Source organism: Mytilus edulis, chromosome 8, assembly GCF_963676685.1.
Source record: "Mytilus edulis chromosome 8, xbMytEdul2.2, whole genome shotgun sequence".
Taxonomy (NCBI): domain Eukaryota; kingdom Metazoa; phylum Mollusca; class Bivalvia; order Mytilida; family Mytilidae; genus Mytilus; species Mytilus edulis.
The window spans coordinates 42,711,836-42,731,508 of NC_092351.1; the positions used below are offsets into that span (position 1 = coordinate 42,711,836).

The 19,673-nt window shown below is 35.6% G+C and overlaps 12 non-coding genes and 1 pseudogene across 12 annotated transcripts; all 13 read right to left on the reverse strand.

Moving 5' to 3' along the window:
• LOC139487201 (U1 spliceosomal RNA) lies at window positions 1-129 on the reverse strand (annotated as a pseudogene).
• A 1,189-nt stretch (window positions 130-1,318) lies between these two features.
• LOC139487198 (U1 spliceosomal RNA) lies at window positions 1,319-1,483 on the reverse strand. The gene has a single exon (XR_011655804.1). It is a non-coding gene; the product is annotated as a U1 spliceosomal RNA (small nuclear RNA).
• A 1,188-nt stretch (window positions 1,484-2,671) lies between these two features.
• LOC139487185 (U1 spliceosomal RNA) lies at window positions 2,672-2,835 on the reverse strand. Its single transcript, XR_011655791.1, has one exon. It is a non-coding gene; the product is annotated as a U1 spliceosomal RNA (small nuclear RNA).
• Window positions 2,836-4,025: 1,190 nt separating this feature from the next.
• Window positions 4,026-4,188, reverse strand: LOC139487200 (U1 spliceosomal RNA). Its single transcript, XR_011655806.1, has one exon. It is a non-coding gene; the product is annotated as a U1 spliceosomal RNA (small nuclear RNA).
• Window positions 4,189-5,377: 1,189 nt separating this feature from the next.
• On the reverse strand, window positions 5,378-5,541 carry LOC139487186 (U1 spliceosomal RNA). The gene has a single exon (XR_011655792.1). It is a non-coding gene; the product is annotated as a U1 spliceosomal RNA (small nuclear RNA).
• A 1,189-nt stretch (window positions 5,542-6,730) lies between these two features.
• Window positions 6,731-6,894, reverse strand: LOC139487187 (U1 spliceosomal RNA). Its single transcript, XR_011655793.1, has one exon. It is a non-coding gene; the product is annotated as a U1 spliceosomal RNA (small nuclear RNA).
• A 1,189-nt stretch (window positions 6,895-8,083) lies between these two features.
• On the reverse strand, window positions 8,084-8,247 carry LOC139487188 (U1 spliceosomal RNA). The gene has a single exon (XR_011655794.1). It is a non-coding gene; the product is annotated as a U1 spliceosomal RNA (small nuclear RNA).
• A 1,189-nt stretch (window positions 8,248-9,436) lies between these two features.
• Window positions 9,437-9,600, reverse strand: LOC139487189 (U1 spliceosomal RNA). The gene has a single exon (XR_011655795.1). It is a non-coding gene; the product is annotated as a U1 spliceosomal RNA (small nuclear RNA).
• Window positions 9,601-10,789: 1,189 nt separating this feature from the next.
• LOC139487190 (U1 spliceosomal RNA) lies at window positions 10,790-10,953 on the reverse strand. Its single transcript, XR_011655796.1, has one exon. It is a non-coding gene; the product is annotated as a U1 spliceosomal RNA (small nuclear RNA).
• A 1,189-nt stretch (window positions 10,954-12,142) lies between these two features.
• LOC139487191 (U1 spliceosomal RNA) lies at window positions 12,143-12,306 on the reverse strand. Its single transcript, XR_011655797.1, has one exon. It is a non-coding gene; the product is annotated as a U1 spliceosomal RNA (small nuclear RNA).
• Window positions 12,307-13,495: 1,189 nt separating this feature from the next.
• LOC139487192 (U1 spliceosomal RNA) lies at window positions 13,496-13,659 on the reverse strand. The gene has a single exon (XR_011655798.1). It is a non-coding gene; the product is annotated as a U1 spliceosomal RNA (small nuclear RNA).
• A 1,189-nt stretch (window positions 13,660-14,848) lies between these two features.
• On the reverse strand, window positions 14,849-15,012 carry LOC139487194 (U1 spliceosomal RNA). The gene has a single exon (XR_011655800.1). It is a non-coding gene; the product is annotated as a U1 spliceosomal RNA (small nuclear RNA).
• A 1,189-nt stretch (window positions 15,013-16,201) lies between these two features.
• Window positions 16,202-16,365, reverse strand: LOC139487195 (U1 spliceosomal RNA). The gene has a single exon (XR_011655801.1). It is a non-coding gene; the product is annotated as a U1 spliceosomal RNA (small nuclear RNA).
• Window positions 16,366-19,673: the final 3,308 nt, after the last annotated feature.

Sequence of the window (19,673 nt, forward strand, 5' to 3'; positions counted from 1 at the left end):
ATTGCGTACCCCCGAGTTGCCCACATTTGGGGCAATCGCAGGCTTCAGCCTAACCGGAGTGCAATGGAAAGGCCTCGACCTGGGGAGACCGCCTTTTTGATCACGGTGCTCCCTGTACCAGGTAAGTATGCTTGGATATCTGACATTTGTCCATTTGAGTAAATCAAGAGTAACTTTATAAAGAGGTATTCGAACATATTATAGTCAGCCGATATATCATTTTAAAACATACAATAAAACAATTTGACTTCGCATCGAGGGACATTTGCCTCCTTCCACTGATTTCATTGACACGCGTTTGTGTATCAAAAATCGGGACACTTTTTAAGGACGATTTGTTGAAAGGGGCCAAATAAAGTAGGATAACTCTGTTGATTAAAAACGTACTATGTACGTTCAGATCGCCATGATGCTTTCACACGGAATATCAATAATTGTTTAAAATTCACTCCTCCGCAATAATAAAAAAAACAAAACAAACAACATGTATTGTTTTTCCCTCTTTCTTCGCTTTAATTTCGTAACTGCCTTCCGTTCACACAACACTGTTTGCTTCTGTTTCGAATTCACTAGATAACCAGTTACCATGTTTACAGTGTACGCGCAAAATTTTAAAATCTAAATTCATTCAATTTGATGCGGGAAAAAAATCGACGGCAAAGCAATCATTTGCGTTTGAAATTGATAAAGGAGGGCGACAAAGGTAGCGAGATTATTTCTTGAATCCGTCCGTGCTGCACATGCAGTTTCCGCTTTTCAGTATAGCAAGGAAAAGAAAATACGGCATTACTTTTCATAAAATGCACGTATTTTCCTCTTATGATAATTAACCGGCGGTATAGTTGAATTTCATATTATTTCAAATAGAAACAATATTTTGCCAACCAAAAACTAGTTTTCATCGTAAAGCAAAATGAATAAGCTTCCAAACTCAGTTTATAGTTTTTACTTCAAATAAGCGGAATTTTTTTTAATGTGACTTAAACGGAGAGGCAAAACTTGAAATTTACGGCAAAACTTGAAATTTACGGATTACGAGATAATAATTTAAAAAAAAAAGAAAAAAAAAAAAACAAAACCCCAACTTACTTTTTTGGAGTGTAGAAACCAAGTTGTCTGACTGAGATATTGATTTGCTTCTTTTTATCGTCTACTCAAATTGAAGAAAAACAATGAAATGAAACAAAAGGATGGAAAACCGGTTGGCGATTACAATTTACGCAAATCCTGAACAGTCTCAGCGTACTAAAGATAAAGTTTAACAACAGTATCAAGTTTTGTATTTATTGGGAACTTTTCTTTACATTTGATTTAATAACAGGGGATAGCGCGAACGCAGTCCCCCACACTAAAAAAATTGCGTACCCGAGTTGCCCACATTTGGGGCAATCGCAGGCTTCAGCCTAACCGGAGTGCAATGGAAAGGCCTCGACCTGGGGAGACCGCCTTTTTGATCACGGTGCTCCCTGTACCAGGTAAGTATGCTTGGATATCTGACATTTGTCCATTTGAGTAAATCAAGAGTAACTTTATAAAGAGGTATTCGAACATATTATAGTCAGCCGATATATCATTTTAAAACATACAATAAAACAATTTGACTTCGCATCGAGGGACATTTGCCTCCTTCCACTGATTTCATTGACACGCGTTTGTGTATCAAAAATCGGGACACTTTTTAAGGACGATTTGTTGAAAGGGGCCAAATAAAGTAGGATAACTCTGTTGATTAAAAACGTACTATGTACGTTCAGATCGCCATGATGCTTTCACACGGAATATCAATAATTGTTTAAAATTCACTCCTCCGCAATAATAAAAAAAACAAAACAAACAACATGTATTGTTTTTCCCTCTTTCTTCGCTTTAATTTCGTAACTGCCTTCCGTTCACACAACACTGTTTGCTTCTGTTTCGAATTCACTAGATAACCAGTTACCATGTTTACAGTGTACGCGCAAAATTTTAAAATCTAAATTCATTCAATTTGATGCGGGAAAAAATCGACGGCAAAGCAATCATTTGCGTTTGAAATTGATAAAGGAGGGCGACAAAGGTAGCGAGATTATTTCTTGAATCCGTCCGTGCTGCACATGCAGTTTCCGCTTTTCAGTATAGCAAGGAAAAGAAAATACGGCATTACTTTTCATAAAATGCACGTATTTTCCTCTTATGATAATTAACCGGCGGTATAGTTGAATTTCATATTATTTCAAATAGAAACAATATTTTGCCAACCAAAAACTAGTTTTCATCGTAAAGCAAAATGAATAAGCTTCCAAACTCAGTTTATAGTTTTTACTTCAAATAAGCGGAATTTTTTTTAATGTGACTTAAACGGAGAGGCAAAACTTGAAATTTACGGCAAAACTTGAAATTTACGGATTACGAGATAATAATTTAAAAAAAAAAGAAAAAAAAAAAAACAAAACCCCAACTTACTTTTTTGGAGTGTAGAAACCAAGTTGTCTGACTGAGATATTGATTTGCTTCTTTTTATCGTCTACTCAAATTGAAGAAAAACAATGAAATGAAACAAAAGGATGGAAAACCGGTTGGCGATTACAATTTACGCAAATCCTGAACAGTCTCAGCGTACTAAAGATAAAGTTTAACAACAGTATCAAGTTTTGTATTTATTGGGAACTTTTCTTTACATTTGATTTAATAACAGGGGATAGCGCGAACGCAGTCCCCCACACTAAAAAATTGCGTACCCGAGTTGCCCACATTTGGGGCAATCGCAGGCTTCAGCCTAACCGGAGTGCAATGGAAAGGCCTCGACCTGGGGAGACCGCCTTTTTGATCACGGTGCTCCCTGTACCAGGTAAGTATGCTTGGATATCTGACATTTGTCCATTTGAGTAAATCAAGAGTAACTTTATAAAGAGGTATTCGAACATATTATAGTCAGCCGATATATCATTTTAAAAACATACAATAAAACAATTTGACTTCGCATCGAGGGACATTTGCCTCCTTCCACTGATTTCATTGACACGCGTTTGTGTATCAAAAATCGGGACACTTTTTAAGGACGATTTGTTGAAAGGGGCCAAATAAAGTAGGATAACTCTGTTGATTAAAAACGTACTATGTACGTTCAGATCGCCATGATGCTTTCACACGGAATATCAATAATTGTTTAAAATTCACTCCTCCGCAATAATAAAAAAAACAAAACAAACAACATGTATTGTTTTTCCCTCTTTCTTCGCTTTAATTTCGTAACTGCCTTCCGTTCACACAACACTGTTTGCTTCTGTTTCGAATTCACTAGATAACCAGTTACCATGTTTACAGTGTACGCGCAAAATTTTAAAATCTAAATTCATTCAATTTGATGCGGGAAAAAAATCGACGGCAAAGCAATCATTTGCGTTTGAAATTGATAAAGGAGGGCGACAAAGGTAGCGAGATTATTTCTTGAATCCGTCCGTGCTGCACATGCAGTTTCCGCTTTTCAGTATAGCAAGGAAAAGAAAATACGGCATTACTTTTCATAAAATGCACGTATTTTCCTCTTATGATAATTAACCGGCGGTATAGTTGAATTTCATATTATTTCAAATAGAAACAATATTTTGCCAACCAAAAACTAGTTTTCATCGTAAAGCAAAATGAATAAGCTTCCAAACTCAGTTTATAGTTTTTACTTCAAATAAGCGGAATTTTTTTTAATGTGACTTAAACGGAGAGGCAAAACTTGAAATTTACGGCAAAACTTGAAATTTACGGATTACGAGATAATAATTTAAAAAAAAAAGAAAAAAAAAAAAACAAAACCCCAACTTACTTTTTTGGAGTGTAGAAACCAAGTTGTCTGACTGAGATATTGATTTGCTTCTTTTTATCGTCTACTCAAATTGAAGAAAAACAATGAAATGAAACAAAAGGATGGAAAACCGGTTGGCGATTACAATTTACGCAAATCCTGAACAGTCTCAGCGTACTAAAGATAAAGTTTAACAACAGTATCAAGTTTTGTATTTATTGGGAACTTTTCTTTACATTTGATTTAATAACAGGGGATAGCGCGAACGCAGTCCCCCACACTAAAAAATTGCGTACCCGAGTTGCCCACATTTGGGGCAATCGCAGGCTTCAGCCTAACCGGAGTGCAATGGAAAGGCCTCGACCTGGGGAGACCGCCTTTTTGATCACGGTGCTCCTGTACCAGGTAAGTATGCTTGGATATCTGACATTTGTCCATTTGAGTAAATCAAGAGTAACTTTATAAAGAGGTATTCGAACATATTATAGTCAGCCGATATATCATTTTAAAACATACAATAAAACAATTTGACTTCGCATCGAGGGACATTTGCCTCCTTCCACTGATTTCATTGACACGCGTTTGTGTATCAAAAATCGGGACACTTTTTAAGGACGATTTGTTGAAAGGGGCCAAATAAAGTAGGATAACTCTGTTGATTAAAAACGTACTATGTACGTTCAGATCGCCATGATGCTTTCACACGGAATATCAATAATTGTTTAAAATTCACTCCTCCGCAATAATAAAAAAAACAAAACAAACAACATGTATTGTTTTTCCCTCTTTCTTCGCTTTAATTTCGTAACTGCCTTCCGTTCACACAACACTGTTTGCTTCTGTTTCGAATTCACTAGATAACCAGTTACCATGTTTACAGTGTACGCGCAAAATTTTAAAATCTAAATTCATTCAATTTGATGCGGGAAAAAAATCGACGGCAAAGCAATCATTTGCGTTTGAAATTGATAAAGGAGGGCGACAAAGGTAGCGAGATTATTTCTTGAATCCGTCCGTGCTGCACATGCAGTTTCCGCTTTTCAGTATAGCAAGGAAAAGAAAATACGGCATTACTTTTCATAAAATGCACGTATTTTCCTCTTATGATAATTAACCGGCGGTATAGTTGAATTTCATATTATTTCAAATAGAAACAATATTTTGCCAACCAAAAACTAGTTTTCATCGTAAAGCAAAATGAATAAGCTTCCAAACTCAGTTTATAGTTTTTACTTCAAATAAGCGGAATTTTTTTTAATGTGACTTAAACGGAGAGGCAAAACTTGAAATTTACGGCAAAACTTGAAATTTACGGATTACGAGATAATAATTTAAAAAAAAAAGAAAAAAAAAAAAACAAAACCCCAACTTACTTTTTTGGAGTGTAGAAACCAAGTTGTCTGACTGAGATATTGATTTGCTTCTTTTTATCGTCTACTCAAATTGAAGAAAAACAATGAAATGAAACAAAAGGATGGAAAACCGGTTGGCGATTACAATTTACGCAAATCCTGAACAGTCTCAGCGTACTAAAGATAAAGTTTAACAACAGTATCAAGTTTTGTATTTATTGGGAACTTTTCTTTACATTTGATTTAATAACAGGGGATAGCGCGAACGCAGTCCCCCACACTAAAAAATTGCGTACCCGAGTTGCCCACATTTGGGGCAATCGCAGGCTTCAGCCTAACCGGAGTGCAATGGAAAGGCCTCGACCTGGGGAGACCGCCTTTTTGATCACGGTGCTCCCTGTACCAGGTAAGTATGCTTGGATATCTGACATTTGTCCATTTGAGTAAATCAAGAGTAACTTTATAAAGAGGTATTCGAACATATTATAGTCAGCCGATATATCATTTTAAAACATACAATAAAACAATTTGACTTCGCATCGAGGGACATTTGCCTCCTTCCACTGATTTCATTGACACGCGTTTGTGTATCAAAAATCGGGACACTTTTTAAGGACGATTTGTTGAAAGGGGCCAAATAAAGTAGGATAACTCTGTTGATTAAAAACGTACTATGTACGTTCAGATCGCCATGATGCTTTCACACGGAATATCAATAATTGTTTAAAATTCACTCCTCCGCAATAATAAAAAAAACAAAACAAACAACATGTATTGTTTTTCCCTCTTTCTTCGCTTTAATTTCGTAACTGCCTTCCGTTCACACAACACTGTTTGCTTCTGTTTCGAATTCACTAGATAACCAGTTACCATGTTTACAGTGTACGCGCAAAATTTTAAAATCTAAATTCATTCAATTTGATGCGGGAAAAAAATCGACGGCAAAGCAATCATTTGCGTTTGAAATTGATAAAGGAGGGCGACAAAGGTAGCGAGATTATTTCTTGAATCCGTCCGTGCTGCACATGCAGTTTCCGCTTTTCAGTATAGCAAGGAAAAGAAAATACGGCATTACTTTTCATAAAATGCACGTATTTTCCTCTTATGATAATTAACCGGCGGTATAGTTGAATTTCATATTATTTCAAATAGAAACAATATTTTGCCAACCAAAAACTAGTTTTCATCGTAAAGCAAAATGAATAAGCTTCCAAACTCAGTTTATAGTTTTTACTTCAAATAAGCGGAATTTTTTTTAATGTGACTTAAACGGAGAGGCAAAACTTGAAATTTACGGCAAAACTTGAAATTTACGGATTACGAGATAATAATTTAAAAAAAAAAGAAAAAAAAAAAAACAAAACCCCAACTTACTTTTTTGGAGTGTAGAAACCAAGTTGTCTGACTGAGATATTGATTTGCTTCTTTTTATCGTCTACTCAAATTGAAGAAAAACAATGAAATGAAACAAAAGGATGGAAAACCGGTTGGCGATTACAATTTACGCAAATCCTGAACAGTCTCAGCGTACTAAAGATAAAGTTTAACAACAGTATCAAGTTTTGTATTTATTGGGAACTTTTCTTTACATTTGATTTAATAACAGGGGATAGCGCGAACGCAGTCCCCCACACTAAAAAATTGCGTACCCGAGTTGCCCACATTTGGGGCAATCGCAGGCTTCAGCCTAACCGGAGTGCAATGGAAAGGCCTCGACCTGGGGAGACCGCCTTTTTGATCACGGTGCTCCCTGTACCAGGTAAGTATGCTTGGATATCTGACATTTGTCCATTTGAGTAAATCAAGAGTAACTTTATAAAGAGGTATTCGAACATATTATAGTCAGCCGATATATCATTTTAAAACATACAATAAAACAATTTGACTTCGCATCGAGGGACATTTGCCTCCTTCCACTGATTTCATTGACACGCGTTTGTGTATCAAAAATCGGGACACTTTTTAAGGACGATTTGTTGAAAGGGGCCAAATAAAGTAGGATAACTCTGTTGATTAAAAACGTACTATGTACGTTCAGATCGCCATGATGCTTTCACACGGAATATCAATAATTGTTTAAAATTCACTCCTCCGCAATAATAAAAAAAACAAAACAAACAACATGTATTGTTTTTCCCTCTTTCTTCGCTTTAATTTCGTAACTGCCTTCCGTTCACACAACACTGTTTGCTTCTGTTTCGAATTCACTAGATAACCAGTTACCATGTTTACAGTGTACGCGCAAAATTTTAAAATCTAAATTCATTCAATTTGATGCGGGAAAAAAATCGACGGCAAAGCAATCATTTGCGTTTGAAATTGATAAAGGAGGGCGACAAAGGTAGCGAGATTATTTCTTGAATCCGTCCGTGCTGCACATGCAGTTTCCGCTTTTCAGTATAGCAAGGAAAAGAAAATACGGCATTACTTTTCATAAAATGCACGTATTTTCCTCTTATGATAATTAACCGGCGGTATAGTTGAATTTCATATTATTTCAAATAGAAACAATATTTTGCCAACCAAAAACTAGTTTTCATCGTAAAGCAAAATGAATAAGCTTCCAAACTCAGTTTATAGTTTTTACTTCAAATAAGCGGAATTTTTTTTAATGTGACTTAAACGGAGAGGCAAAACTTGAAATTTACGGCAAAACTTGAAATTTACGGATTACGAGATAATAATTTAAAAAAAAAAGAAAAAAAAAAAAACAAAACCCCAACTTACTTTTTTGGAGTGTAGAAACCAAGTTGTCTGACTGAGATATTGATTTGCTTCTTTTTATCGTCTACTCAAATTGAAGAAAAACAATGAAATGAAACAAAAGGATGGAAAACCGGTTGGCGATTACAATTTACGCAAATCCTGAACAGTCTCAGCGTACTAAAGATAAAGTTTAACAACAGTATCAAGTTTTGTATTTATTGGGAACTTTTCTTTACATTTGATTTAATAACAGGGGATAGCGCGAACGCAGTCCCCCACACTAAAAAATTGCGTACCCGAGTTGCCCACATTTGGGGCAATCGCAGGCTTCAGCCTAACCGGAGTGCAATGGAAAGGCCTCGACCTGGGGAGACCGCCTTTTTGATCACGGTGCTCCCTGTACCAGGTAAGTATGCTTGGATATCTGACATTTGTCCATTTGAGTAAATCAAGAGTAACTTTATAAAGAGGTATTCGAACATATTATAGTCAGCCGATATATCATTTTAAAACATACAATAAAACAATTTGACTTCGCATCGAGGGACATTTGCCTCCTTCCACTGATTTCATTGACACGCGTTTGTGTATCAAAAATCGGGACACTTTTTAAGGACGATTTGTTGAAAGGGGCCAAATAAAGTAGGATAACTCTGTTGATTAAAAACGTACTATGTACGTTCAGATCGCCATGATGCTTTCACACGGAATATCAATAATTGTTTAAAATTCACTCCTCCGCAATAATAAAAAAAACAAAACAAACAACATGTATTGTTTTTCCCTCTTTCTTCGCTTTAATTTCGTAACTGCCTTCCGTTCACACAACACTGTTTGCTTCTGTTTCGAATTCACTAGATAACCAGTTACCATGTTTACAGTGTACGCGCAAAATTTTAAAATCTAAATTCATTCAATTTGATGCGGGAAAAAAATCGACGGCAAAGCAATCATTTGCGTTTGAAATTGATAAAGGAGGGCGACAAAGGTAGCGAGATTATTTCTTGAATCCGTCCGTGCTGCACATGCAGTTTCCGCTTTTCAGTATAGCAAGGAAAAGAAAATACGGCATTACTTTTCATAAAATGCACGTATTTTCCTCTTATGATAATTAACCGGCGGTATAGTTGAATTTCATATTATTTCAAATAGAAACAATATTTTGCCAACCAAAAACTAGTTTTCATCGTAAAGCAAAATGAATAAGCTTCCAAACTCAGTTTATAGTTTTTACTTCAAATAAGCGGAATTTTTTTTAATGTGACTTAAACGGAGAGGCAAAACTTGAAATTTACGGCAAAACTTGAAATTTACGGATTACGAGATAATAATTTAAAAAAAAAAGAAAAAAAAAAAAACAAAACCCCAACTTACTTTTTTGGAGTGTAGAAACCAAGTTGTCTGACTGAGATATTGATTTGCTTCTTTTTATCGTCTACTCAAATTGAAGAAAAACAATGAAATGAAACAAAAGGATGGAAAACCGGTTGGCGATTACAATTTACGCAAATCCTGAACAGTCTCAGCGTACTAAAGATAAAGTTTAACAACAGTATCAAGTTTTGTATTTATTGGGAACTTTTCTTTACATTTGATTTAATAACAGGGGATAGCGCGAACGCAGTCCCCCACACTAAAAAATTGCGTACCCGAGTTGCCCACATTTGGGGCAATCGCAGGCTTCAGCCTAACCGGAGTGCAATGGAAAGGCCTCGACCTGGGGAGACCGCCTTTTTGATCACGGTGCTCCCTGTACCAGGTAAGTATGCTTGGATATCTGACATTTGTCCATTTGAGTAAATCAAGAGTAACTTTATAAAGAGGTATTCGAACATATTATAGTCAGCCGATATATCATTTTAAAACATACAATAAAACAATTTGACTTCGCATCGAGGGACATTTGCCTCCTTCCACTGATTTCATTGACACGCGTTTGTGTATCAAAAATCGGGACACTTTTTAAGGACGATTTGTTGAAAGGGGCCAAATAAAGTAGGATAACTCTGTTGATTAAAAACGTACTATGTACGTTCAGATCGCCATGATGCTTTCACACGGAATATCAATAATTGTTTAAAATTCACTCCTCCGCAATAATAAAAAAAACAAAACAAACAACATGTATTGTTTTTCCCTCTTTCTTCGCTTTAATTTCGTAACTGCCTTCCGTTCACACAACACTGTTTGCTTCTGTTTCGAATTCACTAGATAACCAGTTACCATGTTTACAGTGTACGCGCAAAATTTTAAAATCTAAATTCATTCAATTTGATGCGGGAAAAAAATCGACGGCAAAGCAATCATTTGCGTTTGAAATTGATAAAGGAGGGCGACAAAGGTAGCGAGATTATTTCTTGAATCCGTCCGTGCTGCACATGCAGTTTCCGCTTTTCAGTATAGCAAGGAAAAGAAAATACGGCATTACTTTTCATAAAATGCACGTATTTTCCTCTTATGATAATTAACCGGCGGTATAGTTGAATTTCATATTATTTCAAATAGAAACAATATTTTGCCAACCAAAAACTAGTTTTCATCGTAAAGCAAAATGAATAAGCTTCCAAACTCAGTTTATAGTTTTTACTTCAAATAAGCGGAATTTTTTTTAATGTGACTTAAACGGAGAGGCAAAACTTGAAATTTACGGCAAAACTTGAAATTTACGGATTACGAGATAATAATTTAAAAAAAAAAGAAAAAAAAAAAAACAAAACCCCAACTTACTTTTTTGGAGTGTAGAAACCAAGTTGTCTGACTGAGATATTGATTTGCTTCTTTTTATCGTCTACTCAAATTGAAGAAAAACAATGAAATGAAACAAAAGGATGGAAAACCGGTTGGCGATTACAATTTACGCAAATCCTGAACAGTCTCAGCGTACTAAAGATAAAGTTTAACAACAGTATCAAGTTTTGTATTTATTGGGAACTTTTCTTTACATTTGATTTAATAACAGGGGATAGCGCGAACGCAGTCCCCCACACTAAAAAATTGCGTACCCGAGTTGCCCACATTTGGGGCAATCGCAGGCTTCAGCCTAACCGGAGTGCAATGGAAAGGCCTCGACCTGGGGAGACCGCCTTTTTGATCACGGTGCTCCCTGTACCAGGTAAGTATGCTTGGATATCTGACATTTGTCCATTTGAGTAAATCAAGAGTAACTTTATAAAGAGGTATTCGAACATATTATAGTCAGCCGATATATCATTTTAAAACATACAATAAAACAATTTGACTTCGCATCGAGGGACATTTGCCTCCTTCCACTGATTTCATTGACACGCGTTTGTGTATCAAAAATCGGGACACTTTTTAAGGACGATTTGTTGAAAGGGGCCAAATAAAGTAGGATAACTCTGTTGATTAAAAACGTACTATGTACGTTCAGATCGCCATGATGCTTTCACACGGAATATCAATAATTGTTTAAAATTCACTCCTCCGCAATAATAAAAAAAACAAAACAAACAACATGTATTGTTTTTCCCTCTTTCTTCGCTTTAATTTCGTAACTGCCTTCCGTTCACACAACACTGTTTGCTTCTGTTTCGAATTCACTAGATAACCAGTTACCATGTTTACAGTGTACGCGCAAAATTTTAAAATCTAAATTCATTCAATTTGATGCGGGAAAAAAATCGACGGCAAAGCAATCATTTGCGTTTGAAATTGATAAAGGAGGGCGACAAAGGTAGCGAGATTATTTCTTGAATCCGTCCGTGCTGCACATGCAGTTTCCGCTTTTCAGTATAGCAAGGAAAAGAAAATACGGCATTACTTTTCATAAAATGCACGTATTTTCCTCTTATGATAATTAACCGGCGGTATAGTTGAATTTCATATTATTTCAAATAGAAACAATATTTTGCCAACCAAAAACTAGTTTTCATCGTAAAGCAAAATGAATAAGCTTCCAAACTCAGTTTATAGTTTTTACTTCAAATAAGCGGAATTTTTTTTAATGTGACTTAAACGGAGAGGCAAAACTTGAAATTTACGGCAAAACTTGAAATTTACGGATTACGAGATAATAATTTAAAAAAAAAAGAAAAAAAAAAAAACAAAACCCCAACTTACTTTTTTGGAGTGTAGAAACCAAGTTGTCTGACTGAGATATTGATTTGCTTCTTTTTATCGTCTACTCAAATTGAAGAAAAACAATGAAATGAAACAAAAGGATGGAAAACCGGTTGGCGATTACAATTTACGCAAATCCTGAACAGTCTCAGCGTACTAAAGATAAAGTTTAACAACAGTATCAAGTTTTGTATTTATTGGGAACTTTTCTTTACATTTGATTTAATAACAGGGGATAGCGCGAACGCAGTCCCCCACACTAAAAAATTGCGTACCCGAGTTGCCCACATTTGGGGCAATCGCAGGCTTCAGCCTAACCGGAGTGCAATGGAAAGGCCTCGACCTGGGGAGACCGCCTTTTTGATCACGGTGCTCCCTGTACCAGGTAAGTATGCTTGGATATCTGACATTTGTCCATTTGAGTAAATCAAGAGTAACTTTATAAAGAGGTATTCGAACATATTATAGTCAGCCGATATATCATTTTAAAACATACAATAAAACAATTTGACTTCGCATCGAGGGACATTTGCCTCCTTCCACTGATTTCATTGACACGCGTTTGTGTATCAAAAATCGGGACACTTTTTAAGGACGATTTGTTGAAAGGGGCCAAATAAAGTAGGATAACTCTGTTGATTAAAAACGTACTATGTACGTTCAGATCGCCATGATGCTTTCACACGGAATATCAATAATTGTTTAAAATTCACTCCTCCGCAATAATAAAAAAAACAAAACAAACAACATGTATTGTTTTTCCCTCTTTCTTCGCTTTAATTTCGTAACTGCCTTCCGTTCACACAACACTGTTTGCTTCTGTTTCGAATTCACTAGATAACCAGTTACCATGTTTACAGTGTACGCGCAAAATTTTAAAATCTAAATTCATTCAATTTGATGCGGGAAAAAAATCGACGGCAAAGCAATCATTTGCGTTTGAAATTGATAAAGGAGGGCGACAAAGGTAGCGAGATTATTTCTTGAATCCGTCCGTGCTGCACATGCAGTTTCCGCTTTTCAGTATAGCAAGGAAAAGAAAATACGGCATTACTTTTCATAAAATGCACGTATTTTCCTCTTATGATAATTAACCGGCGGTATAGTTGAATTTCATATTATTTCAAATAGAAACAATATTTTGCCAACCAAAAACTAGTTTTCATCGTAAAGCAAAATGAATAAGCTTCCAAACTCAGTTTATAGTTTTTACTTCAAATAAGCGGAATTTTTTTTAATGTGACTTAAACGGAGAGGCAAAACTTGAAATTTACGGCAAAACTTGAAATTTACGGATTACGAGATAATAATTTAAAAAAAAAAGAAAAAAAAAAAAACAAAACCCCAACTTACTTTTTTGGAGTGTAGAAACCAAGTTGTCTGACTGAGATATTGATTTGCTTCTTTTTATCGTCTACTCAAATTGAAGAAAAACAATGAAATGAAACAAAAGGATGGAAAACCGGTTGGCGATTACAATTTACGCAAATCCTGAACAGTCTCAGCGTACTAAAGATAAAGTTTAACAACAGTATCAAGTTTTGTATTTATTGGGAACTTTTCTTTACATTTGATTTAATAACAGGGGATAGCGCGAACGCAGTCCCCCACACTAAAAAATTGCGTACCCGAGTTGCCCACATTTGGGGCAATCGCAGGCTTCAGCCTAACCGGAGTGCAATGGAAAGGCCTCGACCTGGGGAGACCGCCTTTTTGATCACGGTGCTCCCTGTACCAGGTAAGTATGCTTGGATATCTGACATTTGTCCATTTGAGTAAATCAAGAGTAACTTTATAAAGAGGTATTCGAACATATTATAGTCAGCCGATATATCATTTTAAAACATACAATAAAACAATTTGACTTCGCATCGAGGGACATTTGCCTCCTTCCACTGATTTCATTGACACGCGTTTGTGTATCAAAAATCGGGACACTTTTTAAGGACGATTTGTTGAAAGGGGCCAAATAAAGTAGGATAACTCTGTTGATTAAAAACGTACTATGTACGTTCAGATCGCCATGATGCTTTCACACGGAATATCAATAATTGTTTAAAATTCACTCCTCCGCAATAATAAAAAAAACAAAACAAACAACATGTATTGTTTTTCCCTCTTTCTTCGCTTTAATTTCGTAACTGCCTTCCGTTCACACAACACTGTTTGCTTCTGTTTCGAATTCACTAGATAACCAGTTACCATGTTTACAGTGTACGCGCAAAATTTTAAAATCTAAATTCATTCAATTTGATGCGGGAAAAAAATCGACGGCAAAGCAATCATTTGCGTTTGAAATTGATAAAGGAGGGCGACAAAGGTAGCGAGATTATTTCTTGAATCCGTCCGTGCTGCACATGCAGTTTCCGCTTTTCAGTATAGCAAGGAAAAGAAAATACGGCATTACTTTTCATAAAATGCACGTATTTTCCTCTTATGATAATTAACCGGCGGTATAGTTGAATTTCATATTATTTCAAATAGAAACAATATTTTGCCAACCAAAAACTAGTTTTCATCGTAAAGCAAAATGAATAAGCTTCCAAACTCAGTTTATAGTTTTTACTTCAAATAAGCGGAATTTTTTTTAATGTGACTTAAACGGAGAGGCAAAACTTGAAATTTACGGCAAAACTTGAAATTTACGGATTACGAGATAATAATTTAAAAAAAAAAGAAAAAAAAAAAAACAAAACCCCAACTTACTTTTTTGGAGTGTAGAAACCAAGTTGTCTGACTGAGATATTGATTTGCTTCTTTTTATCGTCTACTCAAATTGAAGAAAAACAATGAAATGAAACAAAAGGATGGAAAACCGGTTGGCGATTACAATTTACGCAAATCCTGAACAGTCTCAGCGTACTAAAGATAAAGTTTAACAACAGTATCAAGTTTTGTATTTATTGGGAACTTTTCTTTACATTTGATTTAATAACAGGGGATAGCGCGAACGCAGTCCCCCACACTAAAAAATTGCGTACCCGAGTTGCCCACATTTGGGGCAATCGCAGGCTTCAGCCTAACCGGAGTGCAATGGAAAGGCCTCGACCTGGGGAGACCGCCTTTTTGATCACGGTGCTCCCTGTACCAGGTAAGTATGCTTGGATATCTGACATTTGTCCATTTGAGTAAATCAAGAGTAACTTTATAAAGAGGTATTCGAACATATTATAGTCAGCCGATATATCATTTTAAAACATACAATAAAACAATTTGACTTCGCATCGAGGGACATTTGCCTCCTTCCACTGATTTCATTGACACGCGTTTGTGTATCAAAAATCGGGACACTTTTTAAGGACGATTTGTTGAAAGGGGCCAAATAAAGTAGGATAACTCTGTTGATTAAAAACGTACTATGTACGTTCAGATCGCCATGATGCTTTCACACGGAATATCAATAATTGTTTAAAATTCACTCCTCCGCAATAATAAAAAAAACAAAACAAACAACATGTATTGTTTTTCCCTCTTTCTTCGCTTTAATTTCGTAACTGCCTTCCGTTCACACAACACTGTTTGCTTCTGTTTCGAATTCACTAGATAACCAGTTACCATGTTTACAGTGTACGCGCAAAATTTTAAAATCTAAATTCATTCAATTTGATGCGGGAAAAAAATCGACGGCAAAGCAATCATTTGCGTTTGAAATTGATAAAGGAGGGCGACAAAGGTAGCGAGATTATTTCTTGAATCCGTCCGTGCTGCACATGCAGTTTCCGCTTTTCAGTATAGCAAGGAAAAGAAAATACGGCATTACTTTTCATAAAATGCACGTATTTTCCTCTTATGATAATTAACCGGCGGTATAGTTGAATTTCATATTATTTCAAATAGAAACAATATTTTGCCAACCAAAAACTAGTTTTCATCGTAAAGCAAAATGAATAAGCTTCCAAACTCAGTTTATAGTTTTTACTTCAAATAAGCGGAATTTTTTTTAATGTGACTTAAACGGAGAGGCAAAACTTGAAATTTACGGCAAAACTTGAAATTTACGGATTACGAGATAATAATTTAAAAAAAAAAGAAAAAAAAAAAAACAAAACCCCAACTTACTTTTTTGGAGTGTAGAAACCAAGTTGTCTGACTGAGATATTGATTTGCTTCTTTTTATCGTCTACTCAAATTGAAGAAAAACAATGAAATGAAACAAAAGGATGGAAAACCGGTTGGCGATTACAATTTACGCAAATCCTGAACAGTCTCAGCGTACTAAAGATAAAGTTTAACAACAGTATCAAGTTTTGTATTTATTGGGAACTTTTCTTTACATTTGATTTAATAACAGGGGATAGCGCGAACGCAGTCCCCCACACTAAAAAATTGCGTACCCGAGTTGCCCACATTTGGGGCAATCGCAGGCTTCAGCCTAACCGGAGTGCAATGGAAAGGCCTCGACCTGGGGAGACCGCCTTTTTGATCACGGTGCTCCCTGTACCAGGTAAGTATGCTTGGATATCTGACATTTGTCCATTTGAGTAAATCAAGAGTAACTTTATAAAGAGGTATTCGAACATATTATAGTCAGCCGATATATCATTTTAAAACATACAATAAAACAATTTGACTTCGCATCGAGGGACATTTGCCTCCTTCCACTGATTTCATTGACACGCGTTTGTGTATCAAAAATCGGGACACTTTTTAAGGACGATTTGTTGAAAGGATTCCTTATTTCAGTTTTTTCTTAATAAAATTACAAGTGACCTTTTTCGATTAAACCTTCTTTTTTTAAAACCATTTCAAAAATAAATAAATAGATGAGGGCCCTCATGGGGTTTTTGATTATGTGATTACTTGGCCGTTTTTTTAATGATTATTTGATTATTAAGCCAAATATTTCATGATTATTTGATTACCTAGGACTGTATTTTTAGTTTATGATTATTTGATTACTAAAGATAAGCAAATATTTAATGATTATGTGATTATATTAGCAAAAAAATGGTGATTATGTGATTACTAGGACCCCCCATGAGGGGCCTCATAGATTAAAAGAACATTGAAGTATTTTTTAAAATGACGTAGATACCAATTATCTCTATTTTTGATGATTTAAACATTTTGTTGACGGAAAAAAAAAGTGATCACTTTCTTGTGGAAGTATTGCAAATGTGTAAATTACTGGAGGCCTATTTTGTTCGGAACTATTTCTAAGGATGCCGAACCGGATGCAAATAAAAAGAAGACTATCACCCGGAAGTGATTCCTTTTATTTGAAATAATCTAGAAAAAGTGCAAACTACCACGGACTACCAGACTGACGGACACTTTGTGCACCCTAATATTTAAAAAAAATAATGCACAGGACAGAGTCAATTAAGGAAAATGACGTGGATGATACTTATTTTTTTTAAAAGAGATTGGAATATACAGTTCTCAGGGGCGTAGCTAGGCATTCATTCAACTGTAGGCACAAATCGGCAGGGGGTCTGGGGGCCGCTTAAGGCCCCCATCAGGTCCAGGGCAGAGTCCTGATAGGGGGTTCAGGGGGGCGAAGTCCCCCGACGGAAAACGGATTTCAGCGTTTTCACTGCAAAATTTTATGCACAAAAATATTAAATTTTCTGGTCATTTAATCATGATAATTATAATATACACGATGAAAAGGTCGAAGAATTATGAATAATTTACCATAACATCTGAATGGTGAATTAAATAACGCAGTACAATTGGAAAATCAAATATTAAAAAAAATATTTACAATATGTACAGCCCATCATAGATCCGCGTATCCCTTTAATTAAGCAGTACACCCTGTTTGGTATTTTCAAATCTATTCTGTTATGATCGATATATATATACGTTTAACTTGATGGATAGTACATATTGACGATCCTTCACTAAAAAAAAAAATAGGCACGTGCACGTAAACACTGATATTATACTATATAATAACACTATCCTTTTGGCTAGAAAGACATCAACCATCAATATTTTGATTCTTAAAGCTTCACCCTAGCCACACAAACACATACACACATAGTCGATGCCTATATATAATGCAAAAGTTCTGTTCTGTTCATACTAACGTAACAAAATTCAAAAAATTCGTATTTCTTTATATCCCGCTCTACTGTAAAATCCCTACCTGCTTAGGAATTTGAATAATTGTGGTCATTACTCGTAGATCTGAGAGTACTCAAAACTACTGGAATCTAGTTGATAGATTGATTTTTAAACATCCAGTGTAAAATATTTATGCAAGTTTAGAACCAAAAAAAAACCAAATTGATTATTTACAATAAACACAACAGGGAACATAGTCCTGTAATAGGTGTTGTACAGGACGAAGGTCTGGAAATTTGAAAATGCCATGCATTGGAAAATGAGGAATTATTGGATAGGAGCAGAAACTTTGCCTTTCAGTAGACCAACTACGAACTCCTCAAAGAGTGGCATTCTCTCTACAACTAGGCATAAGATTAAATGTCCCCATTCTGACCAAACGTGACTACGTATTTATACATCCTGCACAGCCAAACGGACGACCAACATAGGCAAGTCGGGTGAAGACAAAGTGGAAAGCTTGTTGAAAATTAACAACAACTAATTAAAAATGCATGTGTCTAAGTTGAGGTTCATTCAAGTTTTTGTTGATAGAATTGAAATGATCTGAACCAAAGTTCTAGTTTACAGTTTCTATATAAGGTACACACATAAAAAACATTCAATTCTGTCTAATGATTCATTCACTAAGGACGAGAGACTAGTATACACATGACATTCGATAATTAGAGTTGTGACAACTTCACTGGAGTTCATTTACATATAACGTTGTTTATTATTTTTTTCAATAAAAAAAATATTTGTGAAAAAATTATGTGTAGGCACGTGCCTAAAGTGCCTAACGGCAGCTACGCCCCTGGTTCTTTTGGCCACTTCTCTTAAAAGGATATTTGAAGAGCAGTAAGATATGAGATAAGGCATGTCGACCACTTAAATTCAAACTTTGATCAGGGACTTTCTACACCAGCGGCGGATCCAGAACTTTTCACAAGGAAGGAAGGGAGGGAGGGAGGAAGGGAGGGAGGGAGGGAGTCCCTTAATAATCAACCAAATTTTTCCTACAACCCCCCCCCTTTTGGATTCGCCTATGTTGTTTGATTACCTAGGGAATCACTGAAGCATGACTTCAGCAGGCCCCCTCTTAGGCAGTACCCCCACTCATGAAAATTCTTGGAATCGCCAATGTTTACAAAAGAATTCTGATAGTCAGGAAAATAGCCTGACAAAAATTATCATCTCTCTACCAATGAATTTTATCTGAACAAATTTTAATAGCTTTTGAATTATGCAAAAATTCTGAAAAAGCCTCATTTTAAAATCTTGTTAGTAACATTTTACATAGGCTTGAATATGTACCCCCCTAAAGAAATTTCACTATCTTGAAGAATCAGTGGCTGATCCAGGGAGTCCTGGGTTTGGCAATTCTTTTATGGTCAATGCTTGTAGTTGGAACCTCTTTTTGAAAAATGGCTGAATTTGAGGTCTAACATGATCTTCCTGCATTTTATTTGTGTCCAGGTTATAACCAGTTGATCCTTTATCTTAGGACATTTGTGTCCAGGTTATAACCAGTTGATCCTTTATCTTAGGACACAGAATTGATTACAATATAGAAGACTTACAGAATTTTAAGTACTTTTGCAATTTTAGCACCCAAAAAAAGTTGTTACATTCTCTTTTACTACTGGAACATGCTGCTCATATGAAAAACTGTCACAGTCACATGATAGAATAAGTTAAAAAGTCTT